The 16054-nt window shown below is 33.6% G+C and overlaps 2 long non-coding RNA genes across 7 annotated transcripts; one reads left to right on the forward strand and one right to left on the reverse strand.

Annotated features, from left to right (window-relative positions):
• Positions 1–396: 396 nt before the first annotated feature.
• On the forward strand, positions 397–3622 carry LOC137488545 (uncharacterized). The gene is made up of 5 exons (XR_011007627.2): positions 397–452; positions 827–886; positions 1735–1774; positions 1873–2016; positions 3356–3622. It is a non-coding gene; the product is annotated as an uncharacterized lncRNA (long non-coding RNA).
• Positions 3623–5973: 2351 nt separating this feature from the next.
• On the reverse strand, positions 5974–12626 carry LOC101887160 (uncharacterized). 6 transcript variants are annotated; one of them, XR_012395207.1, is made up of 8 exons: positions 12454–12626; positions 9686–10491; positions 8809–8960; positions 7331–7433; positions 7153–7246; positions 7018–7074; positions 6758–6926; positions 5974–6664 (listed from the first exon to the last, which is right to left on the reverse strand). It is a non-coding gene; the product is annotated as an uncharacterized lncRNA (long non-coding RNA). The 6 variants fall into 6 exon arrangements; XR_002456132.3 differs by having other exon boundaries at positions 7331–7515; XR_002456133.3 differs by having other exon boundaries at positions 7018–7077; positions 7331–7515.
• Positions 12627–16054: the final 3428 nt, after the last annotated feature.

Here is a 16054-nt window from a genome sequence, read left to right on the forward strand (position 1 = left end):
CAAAGCGTCAGTACACTTCTTCAATCTTTCGATTTCATGTGTGTACTTAGTAATTTTAGCGAAAACCTCAGATACTGTTGGTTGGTTGCTGTTGGTTGTGCACCTTTTTTACCCAACACATTCTCACTCCCAACTCGTCACATACTGACGCTTGGTCAGGAACCCTCGGCGTAGGTTATTGACGCACAGGGTACCCCTTTAGCGTCATATTTAGACGTGCAGGGATTCCCTATAGAATATGTACCTGAGCCTGAGGCGTCATAGGGAGACGCTGGAGGCTCGTATAATTACCAATAGATGTCAACGCAATTTTTAAAACCTGATTTACGCCTATTATCTTAGTTTTCTTATTTTAAAAATATGTAATTTTTATTTTGTTCATGAAAAGCGTCTGTTAACGGGGTCGAAACTACTGTATGAATAAACTTCGGCCCACGTGACATCCCTTCACGGTGAGTTTAACGCCGCTCTGCTATTGGTCAAACTGCATCAGCGGTGAGTTCTCAGATGAGTTCAACTGTCAACATTAAATATTACGTTAATGCTGCATAATATATTTTTATTGGAGATTAGTTGGTGTTTATAAATATGTTATCATTTACTTTATATTTAATGAGTGAAAATATATTCGGTTGTCCAGTTTAGGGTAACTATGCCTAATAAAACTTTGATTCATTCATATTATTTATTATTTACTTTATTATTTTACTTTAAAAAAATATTAAATTTCAAGTACTAAGTTTAAAAATGTTTTCAGCTGATATTTTTCATTTTAAATTATTTATTAAAGTTGGGGTCATTGTATGTGGCGATCTATTTTTTACAGTCTATGCTCGCTATCCCAAGGTTCATTGCGATCCCAAGGTTCACTGCGGTTTTCCACAAGGTAAGTAAAAAGTAAACAAATAAACACGATTTGTTGATAAAGCATGTACTGTAAACTAGCGACGTTATCTAATTACATCAAGTTCATTTATTAAAAACATATTTTTCTCACATATAACGTTGGTCATGCATTAGAACAATATACATTTTAAGATAAGGAACAGTGTAACCAGATTGTTGTTTTCCACAATAGAATTCGTGCAAAATCTATATATAATATGCAATATGCAACTCTAATAATACAAATGTATTCGTAATTGTTTCAATATTAAAGAACATCAAGTGTTTCCAAAGGTTTATTGTAAAAACAATTATTTTCCATGCCTTAAAACACACACACACACACACACACACACACACACACACACACACACACACACACATATATATATATATATATATATATATATATATATATATATATATAGCATAACAAAAGCTCAAGTATAACTTAAGCTGATGTATGTCACACAATGAATATCTTACACTATTACCAGTATAGTTTGGCCTTTACCAATTTATTTAATAAAAGAAAGAATCTATCATCTCTAAATTGTGGTAAAGAGGCACAACAAGCTGTCTTCTTTTCAAATATTATGTCAGTCAGGATGGTAATGGTAAAACTCAAGGATTACCTTGCACCTTCTCAGAAATGTACCATTGATCAAATGTATTACAAGTGGCTGGATTGTTTTTAACACAAGCAACGTTTTTTTAAATCATTATCTTAAACAGATTAAGGCTCATTTTGGACTACACTTACATTACTTTACAACTGCTTAATGCAGTACTGATGTATCTAGTAGTTAAGTGGGTTTAACTAATGTCACATGTTTTTATTCATTTCAGATGCAGAAACTTTTGACATATGAATTCATCTTGACTAAGGGTAAGGTTTTTGTTCAGAATTAATCATTATTTAAAATCATTGTATTTTCTTTGTTATTATGTACAGATTTTAAAAGAATGTACTTTCTTTTAATAAAGAACTCTTCACAGCACTGCAGCTAAACAGTCACAACCTCACAGAGCAGCACAACTGCCCCACTCAGATCAGTGTTGAAGCTGGAACCTCATCTTGTGTACAGCAAAGGCAGAGCTGAAAATTCACTGTTTGTCTTGTATTGTGTGGTAAGTCATAGTTTTATTAATTTTTTTCTTTTATTGCAACACTAAGTTGTCCATTCTGTGGCCAATATGATATAAAGGGCCTAAAATGGGACTGACGTGATCATTGTTTTGATTTCTAGATAAGTACTCATGGGGCTACACATGCAGCTGAAGTTAGCTTCATTGAGTAGGACATTTCTTTCAGTATACTCTTAAAGAGATTCATCCAAAAATGAAAATTCTGTCATTAATGACTCATCCTTCACTTGTTCCAAATATGTCTGAGTTGCTTACTTCAGTTAAACACAAAAAAATTATATTTTAAAGAAAGATGAAAACCTGCAAACATTAACTTCCATAGTATTTGTTTTTTCCTACTATGTATGTCAATGTTTTCAGCTTTCCAGCTTTCTTCAAAAAACTTCCTTCATGTTCAACACAAAGTAACTTGGAAGTTTTTAAAAATGGTTTACAACCACTTAAAGGAGAGTAAATAGTGAACTGTTCCTTTAACCCAATCTAGTTGACTTTACTAGAAAATTGTATAGAAACCCAGTGGCTTAAACCCCTTACATTTTATACAAGGTACAACTTAACAGCCATACTTGAATTAAAATATTACTGTAAGTTCAAGAAGATTGTAAAGGTTCTAGGTTAATTTAAAGTGGGCTGTTTAGTTTCACCTTGTGTAAAAACATAAAGGATTTAAGGCAACATGTTTCTATGCAGTTTTCTAAAAAAGTCAACTAGTTTGGGTTAAGAGTGTAATGGGTTACAGTAATAGCAGTGAATCATGCAGGCATAAAATAAATGTTTAGCCATGTAAAGCAATAAGCTTGTTACAATTTAGAAATATTTTTAGGGTGGAGCACAGTATGCTGTTGTAGTTTTCATATAATTGATGAGTCAAACATGAGATGTGTGTTTTAAATTGCAAGACGTGAATTAACAATATGTTCATCAAGATTCAAATCTTGCATCTTATATTTTTTAAGGTTTTGGCCCAATAATACCCATATTCTGCTATTTAAAAAAACTTGCTGGAATTTGTGTCAGCATTCCCTTCAATGAAAACTACAACAGTGGACATCAGTGGTGATAAAAATGTATGTGAAGGATAAGGGTGTTCATAATGAGATGTGCAGTCACTATCCTGATCTCTGAGTTTGTAGAACTGACAGATCTGCTTGGAATACATGGAAACATGCTGGAAATGTTTAACCTATTATACAGTTAATTCAAGGGTGCCAGGTTTAATGAAACTTTACATATATAAATAAATATCACTGAACTTCCTAAATGAAACCTAACACTCATTCTTTGTTCAGTAATGATATTGTGCACTTCTAATACTTTACAGTGGCAAAACCTGGAATAACACATGGGAGCCCTCCAGGAATTGCTGACACTTTACGCCCAAGTCTCCTCATGCTAACCGGATTGCAATATGACAGTCTAGTCAGCATAAACACCTGGACTCACCAAGCACACTTTGGTTCTCAGTGTTTTGTACAAATTGTTTTTGCTATTCTTCAGTAAATACTTGAATATGTTTTGAACTTATTCTACTTTTGATGTTTAAGTTCAGAAAGTTGTTATTATAAACATAATTTGCATTTGTCATGAACTTGACTTCTTGTTGTTGTGAAAGCTGTTTATTATAATGGCATTTCCAAAGGCATTATTTGAAAATATTTTTTGCAGTGCAGTTTTACTTGAGCTTGACATACCAGATGTATGACATGAATAAATATCACAAAATAAATATAATAATGATAATACAAAATATAAATTTCCTTCAATTATAATTGTTTTTAATCATTTATATATGTATGGTAATATATTATTGCATTAAAAACTGTTATAAATATATATATTTTTGGTTTTTGCATGTTTGCGTGATTTTTTTTTTTTGTGGCATTATGAATAAATTATAAATGTTTCATTAAAATGTATTGTGTTTATTTGCATACTCATTTACAATGAACTACTATTTTTACTATTTAATGGGCACTATATTTGTCATTTAAGTTTGACATATATTTATATTTGTATACCTACATGATGCAGGGTTTAGTTACAGGAAATGCTGAAAATGTTTTCAAACATGAAGCTTTTTTTATTATTTTATTATTCGTTTCAAATTTACTATACTGCCTATGATCTGGTTTTACTATGATCATTTTGCACATCAGGTTACCCCCACAAAGGAATCTCACGGTAAATATACATTTGTATTTTTAATAAGACAATAAATAACATGTAATATTAATACACATTTTGATATTTAAGTTATATTATGAGGTTATTATAATCTACCTTTAACCGGAAGATTACCAAATAGAGACAAAGTGTGACGTAGATTGCGACATTGTGATTGGACTATAACTTCAAAGCCAAATTAAAAGATCCTTCGTGTTGCTAACTATGTTTTGCTAACTTTGCCACTTTACTAACAGTGTCCTTTATCAATGAGTTATCGCTGTGTTTCAAATAGTTACCGATTAACCAAGATCGTAACCCTAAACGTAACCCTAACTACAGCTTTCAATGAACTACAATTTGTACCGCCATGTCTTTCCCGTCCCATCTATACAGCGACAAAGGATTGTGGGTAATGTAGTTTAAAGCCTTTTTGTAATAAAATGGAACAAATACTATTTTTAATGAACTAAAGACTATTTGAATAAGGTTATTGTGCATATATTTATGACATATATGAAAGCCAGGCATAAATTTGTTATTTTACAAAGAGTATTTTTTTAAAACAGCTTTTATTGACTTGATCAGTATATATCAGACTATTATATCCAACATTATTTATTGAACATAGCATAGATAATAGTCTTGCTGATATTCTCTCACTCATTTCTCGTTTGAAATGTGCATACTTTTTCCTTTTCTACGGGGCTCTACTCATCCCCTTTGAGTAAAAGGGCAGTTAACCTATGTAGATGTATTTTCTTCCACATGGACAAGAAATTGTATTGTCACATGTACAGTTGTGGTAAAAAAAAAAAAAAAGCTGTAAAAATAAGCTAAACATTAGTATCCTCTTTAATCACAAGTTATTAGCAATAGTGATCTATGTTCATCACAAATATTATGAGTTCAGAATAAAATGTGTGGATGTAATTCTGTAAGTGCGTTTCATTTATGGTCATCGTGTGATGTTTAATTGTTTTCACTTTATTTGAAATATGTATAAAAGCTCTTAAAATATGTAAATGTTTATAAATATAACCTTTTTAAAGACATGTATTTGTTTGAAAACCACTCTTTATCTGATTATTTTTACTTTCTAAATCTTCAACTGTTTGTGTAACAGTATGTTTTGATGACAATAGATGAACTTTGTGTTAAATAATGATTCCACATAATGTCTTTGTCCTGCATGTGGGTTAATTTGTTAATTATTTTCTTTATGATCAAATGATTTTAAGATTTGCTGCATTGTAAGAATCATGAAAATATTGAGAAATGAGGTAACAATGATGAAAAGATATCCTTTCAAATGCTGTGAATAGTTCAAAATGATTAAAAATACATAGCCATGAACCAACAAAATAAATATGCAAACCTTTAAATTATCTAAACTAGAAGTAAAAAAGTTCTGTGCTGTACTTATAAGTTACTGTAAAGTTCTATGTCTACAAAAAATACATATTTTATTTTACTTTTTGGCTTAGTCCCTTTATTAACCAGGGGTCGCCACAGCTCTATGAACCGCCAACTTTTCCAGCATGTTTTTATGCAGCAGATGCTCTTCCAGCCGCAATCCATCTCTTGGAAAATATTTTATTTTTTATCTTGCATTCAATAAAACATTATACAAAGTTAATTTTTATTTTCAGAATAACAACAGTGGCACTGTTATCTCACAACAAGTGCAGCAGTTTTTTGTTAGACATTCTAACAAATGAATACAAACGTTTCAAAGTAAGGACAAAAATAAAAGGAGATTAATTTTTTTTTTTTAAGAAAAATCCATGAGGACCAAATGGATCCATCAGATCTTTGATGTAAATCATAGGTTAATTTTTCCAGAGGTAGAAGTCTGGTTGCCTGACTCAGCCACATATTGACTGGAGGTATCTGAGCAGTTGACCATAATAATGTACATTTTTTGGCCAAGTATATGCAAAAATTAAATTTATCATAAAAATGTATCATAAAATTAATATTTTAAAAGCTCTTAAGATCATTTAATGTAATAATTTTATTTTAATATAGAGTTCCTTAAATCGTTATATGTTGTAAGCAGCATACAATAATGCTCTTAATTTACAACACTGACTGATTTTAGAGGAATGCTTACATACTGTACATATCTATGTATTTAAAAAAAAAAAAGAGACAACAATTTGGTTATAGATGATGAAAATTTTATTTTATTTTTACAGATTTTATTACATGCTTTAGATTCAGGGTTAAGGTCATCCTCTTCTGGATTACAGTAAAAGAAAATCCACAGTCAATGGTATACTCATCAGCTGGAGCTTTATTTAAAAAATGTATGTTCTCTGCTCCAGCCAAAACTTGCAGGTACCTTGTAGGTCTCTAGATTGCACCATCGTATTGTTGTTTATTTCTCAGTTATTTTGTTGCTTTCTGAGAATGATGATCCATAGACCTTTTAACCCCTCTTCGTTTAGGCCACATGTTGAATCTTAAAAGAACACAACAACATAAAAATATATTAATATCCTTTGGACTGGGTAACCTTATGCTTATGTCTGTGCCAAATAATACAAATACATACTTTTCAGTAGCAAACAAGCAGGAAAGTTCTTTGAAGGAACCAGGATGAGTTGAAAGGTATTTATAGTGGTTGGCCATCTCTGCCACAAGAATCCACTGCTTCTCCTGAAGAATCCTGACTAGCAGGATGATGTTAAACACCCTCCTCTTTGTTGCTGGGTCAGCAGAGTCTGAAATATATTTATAAAAAGAAAGTTGTACAACAAGGATTATACATCAACTTTTAAAGAATCAACACTGACAGAAGTCTAGTGTACATACCATGCCATATGACGAAGACATCCACATCACTTCTGTTTTTTGTTGTCTTTGCTTCTGCTACTGAAAAAAATGACAATAATAGTAACACTTACAATTTTTCATGACTACATGTAATATTAATAAGAATTTCCTCACCCTCTGCCCACTCCTCTACGTCACAGACCAAAGTCTTTTGGGTTCCTGACCAAAGTCTTGGTCAAAGACCAAAGCTTTGCAGAGCTGTTGCAGTCTACAGTGATAAGCAATCAAAAATCACAATACTATTCAAATAGGTTACAGAACAACTAAAACAAATTCTACTGGATATCGTTACCTTCTGATATCAATAGGTCAGCGAGATGGCCAAATTGTTGAATATCTGCTAATTCCAGCACATGACCATGAGAGTTACAGTAGCATGTCTGGTCACTGCAATCCTTTAGAAGAAATATTGCACTGTTCAACCTCCTTCCCAAGAGTAAAACCACACATATCCTTGTATGCCTCACTCCATTTCACCTGGTTAACATATACAAAAAAACAAACAAACAAACAAACAAACAAACAAACAAATAAGTAAACCAATAAGTTTTGGCATTTACTTGTAGATCAGTTTAAGATAATCACATAGTTCATCTATCTCAGATTTAAACTCATGTGCTTAGGCATGAAACACACTAAAATCATGGGCTTAAAGATGGTGCTGAAACTTTGGACAGCTTTTTGCAAGTCTTTGGAGGTAGTGTCATTAGTTGATGTAGTCCACAAATCTTCCTGTCAATCCTTAATCCTTAGCTGTAAATAAACCTTCAAAAACGCCAGTGTTTGAAAAAGGAATGAAACAGTACAGAACAAGTGCATGACAGTTTATATCTTCTAATCTAATTTTCTTAGGTGAACATCACAGAGCTGTTTTCTTGTTAATTTAGTTTCAACACATACAGTTTAAAGTACCTCGTGCATTCTTGAAATGGTTATGCTTATGGTTCATATCTACTTAAATTGGCAGTATATCTAGTGTGGAAGCAGGACAGATGAAGGACTCTTCCTTGCAAATACTATCCACCTTGTATTGCACAGACTCCCACTCAAGAATATCTCAGAAAAATGTCTGCTGAGATCTTAGCAGTCCATTAAAAATATTTATACCAACATCTTTTCCACCAATGGAAAGAATATAAAAATATTTTAGGATACATTAATACTTGCATGACCAAATCTGAGATAAAAAGGCCATCAGTATGCCTTAGTTTAAATAAAACCAAAATTTGACTCTAGTCCACTGTCACCTAGGTCTACAGATACAGGGACTAATGGAAGCAATGAAGTACACACTGACAGTCACTGGAGCAAGGGCCTCTCACAGTTGGGAAGATTGGAGTTCCTATGAGCTGTACCAGATAAAAACAACAAAAAAATGTACATTTATAACATTTCTAACTTATCCTAAGACTAGTAGACAAGCAGCATAAGCAGTTCTAATTTCCTAAACCCCAATGTGGACAGTTGATGGCCTATAAGGTGTCATAAAATCAGACAAAACAAAATACTTTCTGAAAAAGAAAAAAAAAATGGTTGGCCACTATCAACACCCAGAACAAATAGTTTTAAACAGTTAGGCCACAATATTTTGTGAGCTTATGCTGTAGTTTATAATGTTTGTCTTAAACAATAGTAATAGTAAAACTAATGTGTCTCTTTCTGTTATTATTACCATAGTAGTGAAAGAATAAATGCATTTTATCTCATACAATCATATATGCCTAAACAATGTAGATATTTAATATACATGGAATGAAAAACTTCACTAACCCTTGACTGATTCCAGAGTGGTCTTGGCCTTCCTTACATGGTGGTGCTTCCTGCAGATCATCAAGTTGTCATCAAGACTTGAGCTTATAATTGAGATCTTGATGATAAATCTGAGTATCAAGGAATCACTCATGGTGATAGGCAGAAACAGGCTGAAAGACACAAGAATTAATCAAACAAATATAAATGTGTTAACAGAGATAGAGAGAGAGACAAGTGCAATTTAACATATAAACATGGGTAAAGTGATTTAACTTTTTGCTTATTAGAAAACAAAATTGGATTTTTAAAGTAATCTAAAGAACCTGAAAAGAGCAAAGAAAAAATATTCATATCTGAACAGTGAACACCTTATAATTTACACCTGTATATATATATATATATATATATATATATATATATATATATATATATATATATATATATATATATGTGTGTGTGTGTGTGTGTGTGTGTGTGTGGTAGATTAAACTGTTTTTTGTTTAGTTTTGTGTTTTACAATGAATAAAATGTGCTCAGACGGGCAAAATTTCTGACTTTTTTCCTTTAAAGGCATGGAAAATAATTGTTTTTACAATAAACCATTGGAAACACTTGATGTTCTTTAATATTGAAACAATTATGAATACATTTGTATTATTAGAGTTGCATATTGCATATTATATATAGATTTTGCACGATTTCTATTGTGGAAAACAACAATCTGGTTACACTGTTCCTTATCTTAAAATGTATATATTGTTCTAATGCATGACCAACGTTATATGTGAGAAAAATATGTTTTTAATAAATGAACTTGATGTAATTAGATAACGTCGCTAGTTTACAGTACATGCTTTATCAACAAATCGTCTTTATTTGTTTACTTTTTACTTACCTTGTGGAAAACCGCAGTGAACCTTGGGATCGCAATGAACCTTGGGATAGCGAGCATAGACTGTAAAAAATAGATCGCCACATACAATGACCCCAACTTCAATAAATAATTTAAAATGAAAAAGATCAGCCGAAAACATTTCTAAACTTAGTACTTGAAATGTAATATTTTTTAAAGTAAAAAAATAATAAATAATATGAATGAATCAAAGTTTTATTAGACATAGTTACCCTAAACTGGACAAACGATTATATTTTCACTCATTAAATATAAAGTAAATGATAACATACTTATAAACACCAACTAATCTCCAATAAAAATATATTATGCAGCATTAACGTAATATTTAATGTTGACAGTTGAACTCATCTGAGAACTCACCACTGATGCAGTTTGACCAATAGCAGAGCGGCGTTAAACTCACCGTGAAGGGATGTCACGTGGACCGAAGTTTATTCATACAGTAGTTTCGACCCAGTTTACAGACGCTTTTCATGAACAAAATAAAAATTACATATTTTTAAAATAAGAAAACTGCGATAATAGGCGTAAATCAGGTTTTAAAAATTGCGTTGACATCTATTGGTAATTATACGAGCCTCCAGCGTCTCCATATGACGCCTCAGGCTCAGGCACAGATTCTATAGGGAATCCCTGCACGTCTAAATATGACGCTAAAGGGGTACCCTGTGCGTCAATAACTTACGCCGAGGGTTCCTGACCAAGCGTCAGTATGTGACGAGTTGGGAGTGAGAATGTGTTGTTTTTACCAACCAAGTTTGTCCATTATAACGACACAGATCACTCTGCCTATTCATGCCAGAGTCCGACAGAAAAAAAGTGATGGACAGGTGGTAATTTGTGTGTAACTTTATTTATTTATGTATTTATTCAGTATGGGGGCATGTGAGAGATCTCACCAAACATGAACATTATTGAGCATGTCTGGGGTAAGATGAAGGAGGAGGCGTTGAAGATGAATCCAAAGAATCTTGATTAGCTCTGGGAGCAAGAAAGCTTTCTTTGCCATTCCAGATGACTTTATTAATCAGTTATTTGAGTCATTGCAGAGATGTAAGGATGCAGTCCTCCAAGCTCATGGGAGTCATACACAATATTCATTCTGTTTCCCACTACACCATGACTTTATATACTAAACTGTACAATATTTCTGTTAAGTGACAAGACTTTTGTCTAAGCAAAGTCAGACTTTACTCTCCTAATTAAATAATTAAAAATCAAGGCATGATCATATTTTATTTTGGTAAAATAATCGTAATCTAGAGGCCGTTGCCTTTCATATAAGCCACATCTGATACAAATTATCACCTAGAAGTCAAGTTATTATTTGTTGTTCCTAAAACTTGGATAGGCGACAAGACTTTTGTCTGGTAGTGTATATGTTGCAATAATATAGCAATAATGGCATGGATATTATTATAATAATTATGATTATATAATACTACCATTACAAGAATATAAATAAAAATAGTTTTTAAATAATACAATTAAAAAGTTCAAATAAATCCAAAACACACTGAAAACTGACCGGCCTGCATTGTCAAAATCTCACAACCACAAATCTAAATCATATTAAAAAGAAGTTATTGATATTCTTTTGATGTGTGTTCACCTAGAATATGAAAAGGCTATAGAGACGGTGTGGGCATAGCCTATTTATGAGGCCAATAAAAAGCAACAGCGGCCACCGAGCTGTATGTGGAGCAGATTCACTTCTCATTATGTAGCTTATTGCATTTTCTCTGGCAATTGTGTACATATTGAAGAATTTATTTACGCAATGGCAATATGTACACTCTAATAGACAGAACAGCAATATTGGAATTTCCGACATGCAATAAATAAAATTGTTTTTGCATATAAACAGTTAAACAATATACAGTCAATTACAGCAATCTTTTTGTCCTACAATAGTTCTTGAAAATTGCAAATCATACTCACTAGATAGCTTTGGGAAACCTGAACACATACAAAAACTCAATGATTATTTCAGTAAAACAGTGCTAAGTCAAAGAAAAGGCATTAAAATTTCTAAGATATCTGAAACAACAGTTAGTAGGATGAATAAATAAACAGAATGATTAATGAGGTACAAACCACCTGACAAATCTTTAAAAATGTGTCATCTGAGGTCACAAGAAGAGCAAAGTGCATAAAAGCTATTCTTCTGCTTAAAGTTCAACAGCAGACATCTCTAAATACTTTAAGAAAACCCTCATGGACATCTGAATATGCATGCCGGCTCAAAATGTCAATATACAGACACCTACATACAAAATTTTCATGATTGTGTACATACAAAGTTTTTGCAGAGCTTTAATTAACATTGAACTAAATGTTGCATGCAGGGCTCAGTTTAGGGCGGGTAAACCTGCAACTCTAGTAGGCCGTATTGATTGCATTGTGAGATTTATGACTGATTCAGTGAGATCAATAGAAAGAGTCTTGCCGTCGAGGTCAAATGAAAAGTGCAGTGCAGGTATCTAATGCGATTGAATGGACCTACATAAAACATCCCTTTCAATGGAAGAAAGAAGCCGATGGTGGGTATAGAAACAGAAGCAGGACAATCGTCGAGTCACTGTAAGATATTTAAAGGTACAGTTCACCCAAAAACAATGCCATTTTACTCATCTTCAATTGCTTCCAAACCTTTGTGAGTTTCTTCTGTTAAACACAAAAGAAAATATTAGGAAGAATATTGGAAGCTTTTAGCTGTTGACTTTCATAATGGGAAAAACAGATACTATAGCAGTGAATTGGCTTCTAATATTGTTCAAAATAACCTTTTTTGTGTTCAATAAAAGAAAGAAACTCAAGTTTTGGAAGTGATTTTTTTTTACAAATGCTCCCAATTATATTTTGAGGTAGCATTGATAAAATTTTGGGCATATATGCGACCAAAACTAGCAATTTCAAGCCCTGATTTACCGCATATTAGAGCACTGTGTTTCAGTTTTATGTTTACTTGATGCATTTAATTTTTTTTTTACTTGCTTTAGTTTTATAAATAGTTTGTCTCATTTATATGTGACTTTAGTGGCATATACATTTTAGTTAAGTGTTTAATAACAATATTCATTTAATACATTTCAATGAGTTCTATGTTCAATCCCACTGTTAAGTTCTAATGAATTGAAATAGATAGAAAATCAATTGGGATTGGAATTGTTATCTGTCTGCTGACTTTGTGATATGTTGTACCATGACCCATGTATCGTGATGTGTATCATATCGTGAGGCCCTTGCCAATACACAGCCCTATACGACACTTCATGTTTCTGCCGCGCCATAGAGCGTTATCTGAATAATTTAGTTTTAAATAACATGTGAATATGTGCCTCCAGTGTGTTTTACTTCCAACTGTAGTGTGCACGGTGCATCAGGTATGCGACCCCCTTAAAGATGGAGTCTGCTTTAGCTTTGTGTATCAGTGACTACAGGATAAAGAACATTACGCTGGATGCAAACATTAAACGTACAAAAGCAAAAAAGCTTTATGAACCTTTTGCTAAAAGAAATGAATATTTGCGCCTAACAACAGGTTTTAATCTTTGGCTTCGTTCTATAACACGGACCTTATCTTTCTATGAAAGTTTAAACTTTAAAAGTCTTTAAACAAGAGAGTAAAGTGTGAAAATGTTAATGACTGTCTGAGAAAAGTGTATAAAGTGTGTAGTGAGGGGTTTTACAGCCTTATAAAATCTATAATAAATGTAAAAATAAAGCTTATTACTTCGCATATTTTGCCTATCGCAGGTTATTTTTAAAACGTACTGTAACTTCTGGGAATAACAAGGAACGACTGTAAACAAACTACACTGTAAAAAATAATCTGAATTCTACACCTATTCTTCAAGTTGTCCGAACACAAATCGATTAAGTTTGTTTGAGTTAACCGACAAATCTTTTGTTTTGTTTTTGGGTTTTTTTCAACCACAACCACAACAGTTTATCTGATTTCAAGGCAATTGATGGTACAGTAAAATTTTAGAAGAGGTCATGCAAATTATGAAAACATCAACCTGCAGTCTTGACACACTCCCCACAACATTCTTCAAAACTGTGTTTAACTGTTGTAGCGAGTCTACTGATGCCACGTCGCCCTGGTCACAAATTCACCCCAGCTGGAAACTCATCAGCACCGGATCGCTCACAGCTGGACCTCATCAGCCAGGGAGAGATAAAAGCCAGCCCCACACAGGAGGAAAGCGAGCTTCATTTCTACATGACTCCCTGCGCTAACGCTTGTCTCTCTCTGTCTCTCCCACAGCCGAATCCAGCTCGTGACCGATCCTACACCAGAACCACCCTCTCACCAGCCTTAACCATCTCCCTGGAGCACTTGAGCACGCACCCCAAGAAGAGCACTCATTCACTCATATCATTTGTAAATAAAGCACCCTCCGGGGCATTGTTTGTAACTTTACTCAACTGTGTTTGTTTTCCCTCTGCCTCGCTACAACGTCAAGAAATGAAGTTTCACAAACTAATTTCAAGAGGAGCACGTGATATGATTGACTGCAGCTGGCCACTCATCTACACTCATTGGCTAGCCAATCGGATTGATCTAAACTCACTATAAGTAACCTAGCTAAGATCTACTCCCTTATCTTCGTTTCCCGAAGAAACCCCCCATCCACCCCTTCTCCTCCTTTCCTCTTTTGCCGAGGGAAACTCTCGAGAACACCTGACCTCGTACTCCCCTCACATGTTTTATGGACCTGGCGGGAGCCCTGGGCTCAATTATCTCCGAGCTCAGGGTTCTCTCCCGGGACAGCATGCCAAACCTGCTAACTTGCTAACAAGTTGTCAAACAGTATCTAAGTGTGAACTCTTGAAATGGATCTTCTAAAAGTGGTAAATGCTTCACTTCCCTCAGGGACTTTTCCAAACTCACTGAAAACTGCAGTTGTTAAACCCCTCTTGAAAACAATCTGATTTCTGAGCGCATCATAGTACAGTGAGCGCCCTTATAAAGATAATCAATGTTATTCGCCAATTCACCAATTATAACTATTCGCTTTATACAGTGTATTTCTTAGACATATTGTAGATCACAGAGATTAACTACTGTTGTTTGTATTGTGCGTTATACATACATTTGAGTTTCCCAGAGATTGGTTGCGGCTGAAAGGACATCCGCTGTGTAAAAACGTGCTGGATAAGTTGGCGGTTCATTCCACTGTGGCGACCCCGGATTAATAAAGGGACTAGGCTGAAAAGAGAATGAATGAATGAATGAATGAATGAACACACATTGGATTTGATATGATGACAGAAATGTTATGTCCGGATGAGCTATCCCTTTAATACTTCTATTTTTCCGTTATTTACAAAAATCTGTCCAGTCAATCAGTCCATAAGGTTGTATCATTATAATTGCATGACCTGGTGAACTAGTTTCTTTTCTAGTTCTTGATTTCCAGCTGAGGCAAAACGATTAACCAGCAAAATCTAATAATGCCCCAGTTTCGGTACCGCATGTCATGTAGACAGGAGGCAATCAATGCTCACTGTCAACACAGACTGTGGTTTACAATTCGTATTTATAATGACACAGCACTTTCACACTGCCAATTACGAGTCGTGTTGTACAGTAGGGGAAGAGTAAAAAGGTGTTTTACACGGTATGCGGCAAACACGATTTCCCAGTATATTTTCGGTGGGAGAGAGGCTTCACAATGGCAGAAGAGCGAACAAAAGCTATAGTCCTGCTGCTCTGGCGTACCCATACTGTGCCAAATAATAAAAAAAAAATCTTTCAGCAGCCAACATGTTTTTAACCTGATCGAAGCTGTCTGAAAGCAGTTAGTTTTAATATGGTCTAATAACAACATAGAGAACATAATACTCTCTAGTGAATATTTTCACAAGCTCTGTGCCATTTTATACATGCAGCAAATGACATTTGATTTAGTTATTTTAAGCACTAAATACAGTGTTAAAGTAACTAATTCAATCATGTATTTAATTACCTTATCGAAGGTCTTTCAAATTGTTCTAATATTAAGTCTTTTATTATGATTTTTCAAGCAAATCGTTGTCATTTTACAGTACAAAATAAAGGTTTTACAAAAAATGTTAATTAAGTCACTGATGTAAGGGGTTCATTTTTAACATCAAAAAAGAATTCAAATAAGAGATAAAGGTCTCAGAATGCCATTCAAAACCATATATAAATGTAAAACAACATAGAATTATGAACTACATGTAGCTTGTCTGTAGCTTTATTTAATATACAGGGTGGGCATTTATATGGATACACCTTGATAAAATGGGAATGGTTGGTGATATTAACGACCTGTTTGTGGCACATTAGTATATGTGAGGGGGCTTGTAAATAAC

Source organism: Danio rerio, chromosome 19 (assembly GCF_049306965.1).
Source record: "Danio rerio strain Tuebingen ecotype United States chromosome 19, GRCz12tu, whole genome shotgun sequence".
In the NCBI taxonomy this organism is placed as follows: domain Eukaryota; kingdom Metazoa; phylum Chordata; class Actinopteri; order Cypriniformes; family Danionidae; genus Danio; species Danio rerio.